This window comes from Amblyomma maculatum, chromosome 8, assembly GCF_055883805.1.
Source record: "Amblyomma maculatum isolate TAMU_Amacu chromosome 8, ASM5588380v1, whole genome shotgun sequence".
Taxonomy (NCBI): domain Eukaryota; kingdom Metazoa; phylum Arthropoda; class Arachnida; order Ixodida; family Ixodidae; genus Amblyomma; species Amblyomma maculatum.
In genome coordinates, this window is record NC_139351.1 from 82809643 (window position 1) to 82818565 (window position 8923).

An 8923-nucleotide genomic window follows, 5' to 3' on the forward strand; every position below is an offset into this window, starting at 1 on the left:
ATCAGCCTGACTATACCCACTGCAGGGCGAAGGCCTCTCCCATATTTCTCCACTTCACCCGGTTCTGTGCTAGCTGCATCCACTTGACCCCTGCGAACTTCTTAACCTCATCCGCCCACCTAACTTTCTGCCGCCCCCTGTTACGCTTTCCTTCCCTTGGAATCCAGTTTGTTACCCTAAGCGACCATCGGTTATCCTCTCATCGCACTACATGTCCTGCCCATGCCCATTTCTTAATTTCCACTAGAATGTCGGTAACTTGAGTTATTTCTCTCACCCACTATGCACGCTTCCTATCTCTTAATGTTACCCCTACCATTTTTCGGTCCATAGCCCTCTGGGTTGTCCTCAACTTAAGTAGAACTCTCTTGGTTAGCCTCTACGTTTCAGCCCCATAGGTGAGTACAGGTACACGGCATAGGCTTCTTCAATATATGTAGCCCCTGTTGTGCTTATAATGTCAATGTGCGTCATGCACAGGTAGTGGTAAAAATATTTTAATGAAAATGATTAGGAGGTTGTAGCGGCGGTTGGAGTCCTCAGTCCGGAACCCCATTGGCGTAGGCTGCTGTCCGCGCTCTTCCGATGAGTTCTTTTTGAACCCTTGCGTCCGAGCTGGTCAGAGCTGCCTCCCACCCCTCCTGCGTTGGCTGGTTATTAATAGTGACAGTCTGATTTCGCTGGCATGCCCACACCATATGGTATAGGTCCGCCTTCTCCCCGCAGAATTTGCATTGTGAGTCAAATGACTCTGGATCTATTGCGTGTAGTCTGCGTGGATTGTTAAAAGTGTTGGTCTGTAGCTTGCGGAGGTGTATCTCCTCCCCTTTGTCTAGTGTCTTTGCCGGTGGAGGGTAGACCCGGCGAGATAATCTTAAGTGCTGAAGTATTTCGGTGTAAGTTAGCAATGGGATAGGAGGTTCCACGAGATCCGTATTGGGTGCCCGGGGGAGAAATGCTCGGGCTGAGGCGTGTGCGCTCTCGTTCCCTGGGATGCCCTGGTGACCTGGTACCCATACTAAGTGTTTATCCATGGGTTGGTAGCCACGGGTGTAACTATCTTGCAGGATTTTAGCTGCTAGCGGTGCAATCCTGCCCCTGAGGTAATTGCGATATGCTGTCTGTGAATCTGTAAGAATGTATTCTGAGGTAGTGTGTGTCGCAGCTAGGGCAATTGCCACTTCCTCCGCAGCCAGTGTGTCATGGCTGTGTAATATTAGTCCATCCACTGTTTTATCTTGGTGTACTACCGCAACGGCCGCCATTCCCTGTTCAGGACCCGCAGCATCGACATAGAACACGCCCTCGCGCCCGCCGTAGTGCCTTTTTATAGCTTCCGCTCGTGCTTGTCTTCTTGGCTGGTGAAAGTCGGGGTGCATATTCCTCGGTAATGGAGTTCCCTTGAATTGTCCTCTCCATGAGGCTGGGATGTCGCTTTTAGGGTCTAGCTGTTCGGGGCAATTGATGTTCAAATCGTTCAAGACTTGTCGGCCAGTCAGAGTCGTGGAGAGTCGTACCACCTGCGCCGTGAGGTGTGCCTCAATCAGCTCGTCTACCGTGTTGTGGACGCCCAGTCGTAAAAGCCGGTCCGTCGATGTCGTAAGAGGGAGGCCCAGGGCCTTCTTGTAGGCTGTTCTGATTATGACGTCGAGGTTCTTGATGTCAAACTTCTTGAGACGAAGGTAGGGTGCCGCATAGACGATGCGGCTCACGACGAAGGCCTGCACCAGTCGGAGAGTATCTTCTTCGCGCATCCCTGATTTCCGCGTCGTTATTCTGGCGATCATCCTGCCGACTTGCTCGCTCACGAGGCGGAGTTTCTGGATGGCGAGGTGGTTGTTGCCCTTGTTATTGATGCATAGACCCAGTATCTTAACGGTCTGAACTTCCTTTATGGGTGAGTTGTCAACGTGGATGTCGATCGTGGCCTGATTTTTGTGCTGGCGGAAGACTAGGAGTTCACATTTTTCGGGAGAGCAGGTTAGTCCACACGCTCGTGCATAATTCTGAACTGTTGTTGCCGCTGTTTGTAGTTGTTCTTCCATCATTCCCATACTACCCCTAGTTGTCCAGATGGTTATATCGTCAGCGTACAGGGCGTGTCGTATGCCCTGTATCTGATTTAGAAGAGGTGGAAGATTGCGGAGTGCAATATTGAACAGAAGTGGGGATAATACTGCCCCTTGCGGAGTGCCTCTCGTGCCCATCTTCACTTGCGTTGTTTGTTTAGTGCCGATGCTGATGTTGACTGTTCTGTCTTTAAGGAAATCATAGATGTATGAGTAGACTCGCTGGCCACAGTTGGTGGTCTGGAGATTTTGGAGGATTGTGGAATGTTTGACATTGTCAAACGCTCCTTTGAGGTCGAGGGATAGAAGTGCTCGGTCACTGTTTCTGCGTGCTGGATCAATGACTTCGCGTTTGAGTTGCAGAAGCACATCATGGGTGGACAGATGTGCTCTGAATCCAAACATCGTGTGTGGCAGTAGCTCGTTGTTCTCTAGATAGTTGGAGAGACGTGCGTGGACTGCCTTTTCCATGAGTTTGCCTGCGCACGACGTGAGGGATATGGGGCGTAGGTTTTCAATGCTGATTTTCTTGCCGGGTTTGGGGATAAAGTGTACATTGGCTGTTTTCCATGCCTGTGGAATGGTGCCGATGCGCCAGCATTCGTTAACGTAATCCGTAAGTTGCTGCAGTGCCTCCGTGCCGAGGTTGGTTAGAAGTCCGACCGTAATTTTGTCTTGTCCCGGGGCTGTACCTCGGCGCATATCTGCTAGTGCTGCTATGATTTCTTCTAAAGTGAAGTCTTTATCTAGGTCTTCGTTCGGTTCCCCCCGGTATTCTGGATTTGAGGGTTCTGCGTCTCTCGAAGTGCAGATATAGCGACGCGTGAGTTCATCCATGAGTTCATCATCCGTGCCTTGAAAGTTGTGTAAGGCTCGATGCAAATTTCTACGTTGTTCACTCTTCGATTTCGGTGGATCAATTAGGCATCGGAGAAGGTTCCACGTAGTCTTGCTGTCTAGGCGACCTTTGAGGGATTCGCACCTTTTTAGCCAATTGGTGCGAGCGAGGTCCCATGCGTATTGGTCTGCTTGAGTAGTTAGCTTCGCTATTCGAATTCTGAGTTTTCGATTGTGCCTTTGTTTCTTCCACCGTTTTATGAGACTACGCCTAGCTTCCCAAAGGTGTAGAAGATGGTTGTCAACAGCTGGGTGGTCCTCCGTGGTGGCAAGGGTTTTTGTGAGGTTTTCTTTAAGGTCGAGAATAGATGCCGCCCACTCTTCGTAACTAGTTATTTGTTCCGATGTAACTAGTTTAGTATCCTTCCTGAATTTCTCCCAGTCTGTCATTCTGGCTTGCCCACGAGGTTTGCTGTGCTTGTTGCTTTCAAAGATGGTCTGCAGCATGTAGTGATCGCTGCCTAAGGTCTCTCCCGTATTGAGCCACTCATAGTTGCGGGCGTTGCGGACGAGCGTCAGGTCGGGGGAGGTATCCCGAGTTATGCTGGTACCGACTCGAGTCGGATGCTGCGGGTCAGTAAGTAAGGTGAGTGCCATGTCAGCGATGGCGGAAGCTAGTTTCCTGCCTTTAGTGTCTTCCTTTGGATATCCCCATAATGGGCTAGAAGCGTTAAAGTCGCCGACTATAGCTAGGGGAGCTGTGTGAGCTTCTCTTAGTGCTTTGATAAAGATAGCGTCAAAGGCTGCGCGGCGCTGTTTGGGGCGACTATATATATTGAGTATATAGGTGCCCTTGCTGTTACGGTGTTGTGGTAGCAACTTTATGAAGGTATATTCAATGTCGCTGTGTAGGTCAAGGTCTACAGTGGTTGCTGTGCATGATTTGTGGACCAAAATACATGTCGAGGGGTTTGTTTGATGTGTTGAGTATCCTCTGATCTTAGCCTCCATATTTACTTCTTGCAGGGCTATTATTTGCGGCGCATGAGAATAAGAGTCTATGTATTGTTGTAATGTTTCCCTCTTGCGCTTTAGTCCCCTGCAGTTCCATTGTAGGATGGTGAGTTTAGGTCTTGGTTGTGGCGCCATGTTGAGGATTAGAAATGTGTGTCGGATCCTGTGGTGGATCTTCAGGTTCTTTATCAAGTTCAGGGATGACTAGGCGACGATTTCCCATTTTGCCCTGTAGTTTTGTGCCCTTGTTGTGAGAAACATCCGAATATTCCTGAATTTTTCGGTCAATTCTAATCTCCTGCGCTTGCATCCTGATTAGAACTGGTTCAAGTTTTTCCATCATGGGCTTGATGACTGATTCTAACATGCTTTTGATTGTCGTCTCGATCATAATTTGTAATTTATTGGCCATGAGATCTTGGACTGTGTTTTCCAAGCGGGTAATGCGGTCCTGTGTTTCGGTGTTCTCAATAAATTGCGGCATGGGTGCCTGCGGTGCTGCTGCCTGCGGTTGTGGTACCTGCGGCATTGGCGCCTGCTGTGGCGTCTCTAGTGCAGTTTGCCTGTCGATAGTGCTAGTATTTAGCTCCTGTGGGTACGGAGGGTGTACCTCTTCCTTGTCCTCCTCCATCGGACATGCCTGTTGTGTCAATGGAGGTAATGTGTTCTTCGGGTTGGCTGCGACGCCTAATTGCTCTTTTAATTTCCTATTTTCTGACTTTAGTTTCTCGATCTCTGCTTTAAGTTGTTTGTAAGCCAACGCTTCGGGGGAGGAGGCAGTTACATCTGCCCAGCTCACCTTGCCGTCGTTGCGCTGGTCCTTGTAATGGGGTCCTGTTGTTTTCTCAGCTGGACGACTGCCGGTGGGGTGCGACGCCTTGTCGCTAGTGTCACGTCCTTTGCTTGATGACCCGGAGCCGCGTGGTCCTGAGTTGCTGCTGTTGGACTGGGCCCGTTGGGTCAGTCGGTCCCCGCTGTTAGATGTGCCTCTGCGGCTGGACCGGTCCCGAAACTTGGCCCTGGACTGGTGACTGTCTTGACCTGTCTTGGATTTGGCTGGTTGTGATGTTCGGTACTTGAACTTGCATTGATTCGACCCCATGGGATGTGGGCCTTCGCACACTGTGCACTTGGGTTGGCAGTCATGGGCTTCTTGAATGTCGTCCTGGCCACACTGCGGACATCGTGACTGCGCAGGGCAAGGGCAGACATCCGCCCGGTGTCCAAGTTTCCCGCACAGCAAACAGGCTGGTGTTGTTTTCTTGTACAGGCGCACAGGAAGCGCCTCTCCGTAGTAAAAGACGTGAAAAGGGACCTTTCTTCCTTCGAAAGTGACGGCCGCTTTGTTGGAGGAACCTAGTTTTCTCACGCTCACCACTGGTGCGTCCGGGGAGCGAAGCGCTTCCGTGATGTCTTCGTTGGAAACCCTAGGGTCCACCTGTATTACTCCTTTACATGTGTCGTCAGAAGGCCGGAGGTAGGAGTACACTGCGTGTGCTGTGTCCCCTAGTTTAAGTTCTTGAATTGCGAGGATCTTTCTGATTATTTCGGCATCTCGTACGCCGACGACGATGATGCTTTGTTCCCAAATGGGCCAAACGCTGAGCGCTGCTGATGTGTTATTAATGCCTGCTGCCATGTGCAAGGAGCTTCCGAGAGTGTTGCTTCCCCTGAATTTGCTGAGATCCAGCGTTCCTCTAGGTTTGATTATGATGACTGCATCTTGCTTGTCGAGACGCGGCTGCGGAGGAGGCTTCCAACGCTTGACTTGCGTGCGTGGCGTCTCCTGCAGCGGCGTATCAGCTGCGGCGGTGAAGGTCACCGCCGCTTGCGGCGGGGGCTTGCCTGCCACTGAATTATCTGTTGTAGACCGTCATTGCACCCGCCACCGCTTCGGTGGTGCGCGTCTGTCTCTCCATCTTCCTTTTCTCTCTCCTCTATTTTCTCCGCTAGCTTGCCCCGCCGGGGTGGCACAGTGGTAAGACGCCCGACTACTGTCCGGAATTCCCGGGTTCGAACCCGACCTCGGCGGCTGCGTTTTGATGGAGGCGAAACGAAGTGGCGTCCGTGTGCTGTGCGACGTCAGCGCACGTTAAAGATCCCCAGGTGGTCGAAATTACTCCGTAGCCCTCCACTACGGCTCCTCTTTCTCCCTTTCCACTTCAACTCCCACCTTCCTCCCTTCCCTCACGGCGCGGCTCAGGTGTCCACAGAAAACGAGTGAGACAGTTACAGCGCCTTTCCCTTTCAGTGAACCAATTAAATTATTCTCCGCTAGCTTACCGCGCCTTTCCCTTCCTATAAAAGAAATTGGTCTGGCTTAGTTTATGGTTAAGCCTAGGATGCCAAGCATACTAGTCTTAAAAATTAAACATTACCGGGCTATGCCTGGTTAGCCATTCATAGACAAGACATTATCTGGCTATACCTGATTAGCCATTTCATAGATAAGAACAACTCATGTGTTACTCTGCTTCTTCCTTTATTTTTCTAAAACCAATAAATACACTATGATGATCAGTAAAGTAATGGCTCTTTGTTTGAACATCGCTTATATCATATTTTCTTCTCCCGTTTCCGTGGCTGTTTGTAACTTGCGCTTTGCGGTCTGGCGAGCCGCCCTCTCCCTGGCCGACATCTCGCTGCTCCACTGACTCAGCGAGTGCGTCGCCTTTTATACAATTGCGTGACGTCAGTATCTCCTAGCGGTAGGAGCGGGAGTTAGGCCGCCGGCGGAGGTTGCGCGTCCGCAAGCGAGCGCACGAGTTGAGCCCCAGCTTTCACAGCTGTTGTGACGTCATATCACGTGGTGCGCCGATGTAGGTCAAGTGGTAGCTACGCGGCCGCGCGGCGCAGCAAGGAAGAGCTCGGTTGTGCGGCTAGTATGCTTCGCATAAAAAGCAATCTCCGCTAGCTCAGCTACAGAGCCAGTAACAGGCCCGTGCATTTTCTTTTCCTTCTTCCTACAGCCACAACAACGACAACAAAACTAGGGTCTAATCCGGGTGGAAACGGCCCTACGGGGCTGGCCCGACGGGGCAGGGACTTATTCGGGTGGAAAGGGCCCTACGGGGTAGGGACGCAAGTAAAAAATGCGCTAAATTGATGTCTATTATGGCGAAAGCCTTTAATGGCTCATGATTTCGTGGACAAAGTGTGTCCCGCTTTTGCGGCGTTCTGATTGGCTGAGGCGGGGTCGCTTGAACGCGCGCCAAGGAAGGCCACCCGACAGGAGAGATGGTGTACAGTACAAGCTCACACTTGCCGGAGAAAGTGTGATAGCTACTGCGCCTTTCCTTTCCTGTAAACCAATTATAATTAAGGCGAAAGCCTTGAACGGCTCATGCTGTCCTTGAACGGCCCATACTGTCGTGGACAGTGTGTGTCCCGCGTATGCGGCGTTCTGATTGGCCGAGGCGGGATGCGTTCCTGCTATCTGCAATGCGGACAAGTTTCGTGCTAATACTACGACCCCCTTCTCGGATATTGACTCTTTCCTGTCTGTACTCCGAGATGCCCGCACTCAAGCTCTCGAATATATCCCCTATGACGATTCCACAGTTGGCATGGATGCTCACCTGGTTAACCTTTGGCGTCGCGCAGATCACTTCACGCAACGTTTTCGGACACGCGGAAAACGTCACAAAGCTCTCGTGCTTCTTCGACTACAATTCGATGTTATCCGGGCATACCAGCTTCACCTGCAAAGTGAGGCTTGGCACTCTACATGCGACCGTCTTGGACAAGTACCGGACCTATCACAATTTTGGCGCATCTTTCGTGGCCTAAATGGCAAAGCACGCGGGGCCCTACCTCTCGCCGATCTCCTTCTCAATGGCAACCCGGCTGCTGTTGAAGATGAAGTTATACGCACCTTTTTCCCACACGCCAGCCTAACGCCTCCACCAGCACTTTCCATTTTCCTAGTAAGAAGCCCTGATCTAGACCTGGATCGCCCATTCTCAAAGGGAGAACTGCAAGCAGCCCTCGGAAGAGGCCGAGCTCGCGCTACACCCGGGCATAACCGAGTCAGTTGGCAGAAGCTTCGCAATCTCGACTCGGGAGCCCAGGATACGCTTCTCGACTTCATTAATTTTTACTGAGAGACCGGAACGGTACCGGATAATCTCAAGCTTTCTCTTATTCTACCTATCCCTATACCTGGCAAAAACCCTCGACTTCCTAGTAATTTGCGTCCAATCGCCCTGACGTCACATCTCTGTAAACTCATCGAGCGCCTGCTGCATACCCGAATAAGTCACTACAGTCAATACGTCAGTCCTGAATTTTATCCAGCTCAAGCTGGCTTCCGCCATAACCTCGGAACGTATGACTGCCTTTGGCTTTTGCGGAGCGCTACCTGACTATCTCGTGGCTGTCTATATATACAATGCCTTTGACAATGTTCGCCAGGAGGTTATCCTGGCGGAACTCGCCAAACGCTTTATAGTACTCGTGCCCAAATCTAGATCCGCAATTTTTTGACATCTAGACCCATTCAGCTACATGGCAAAGCTCCCGGATGGGTACCCAAAACCTATTACTTGGATAGGGGAGTACATCAGGGCTCCATTCTCGGACCCATATTGTTCAACTTGGTCATGACACGCGTCGCCGAGAATCTGGAAATCAGCACAAGCGCAAGATTCGCTATATATGCCGATGATATTACCGTCTGGACTGAGGCAGCGGATTACGTAGGCAAATATTCCATGCAGACTGAACTTCAGGCGGCCCTTCTTTGTCTTGAAGATACACTAACCAAAATTGGCCTCGAACTCGCACCACATAAAACAGAATTGATTAGTATCGACGGAAAACATAAAACCAACCCCAGTATGCAGATCCATCTTCACATCGGAGGCAACACCATCACCTCCTCAAATGGGCAAATCCGCATTCTTGGCCTGCCCATCTCAAGCTGCAACAGTCCCCAGAAATGGGTTCATCAGCTACAACGCCTTTGGCCAGCACTGCTACACACTGTTCGTCACCTGTCCAAC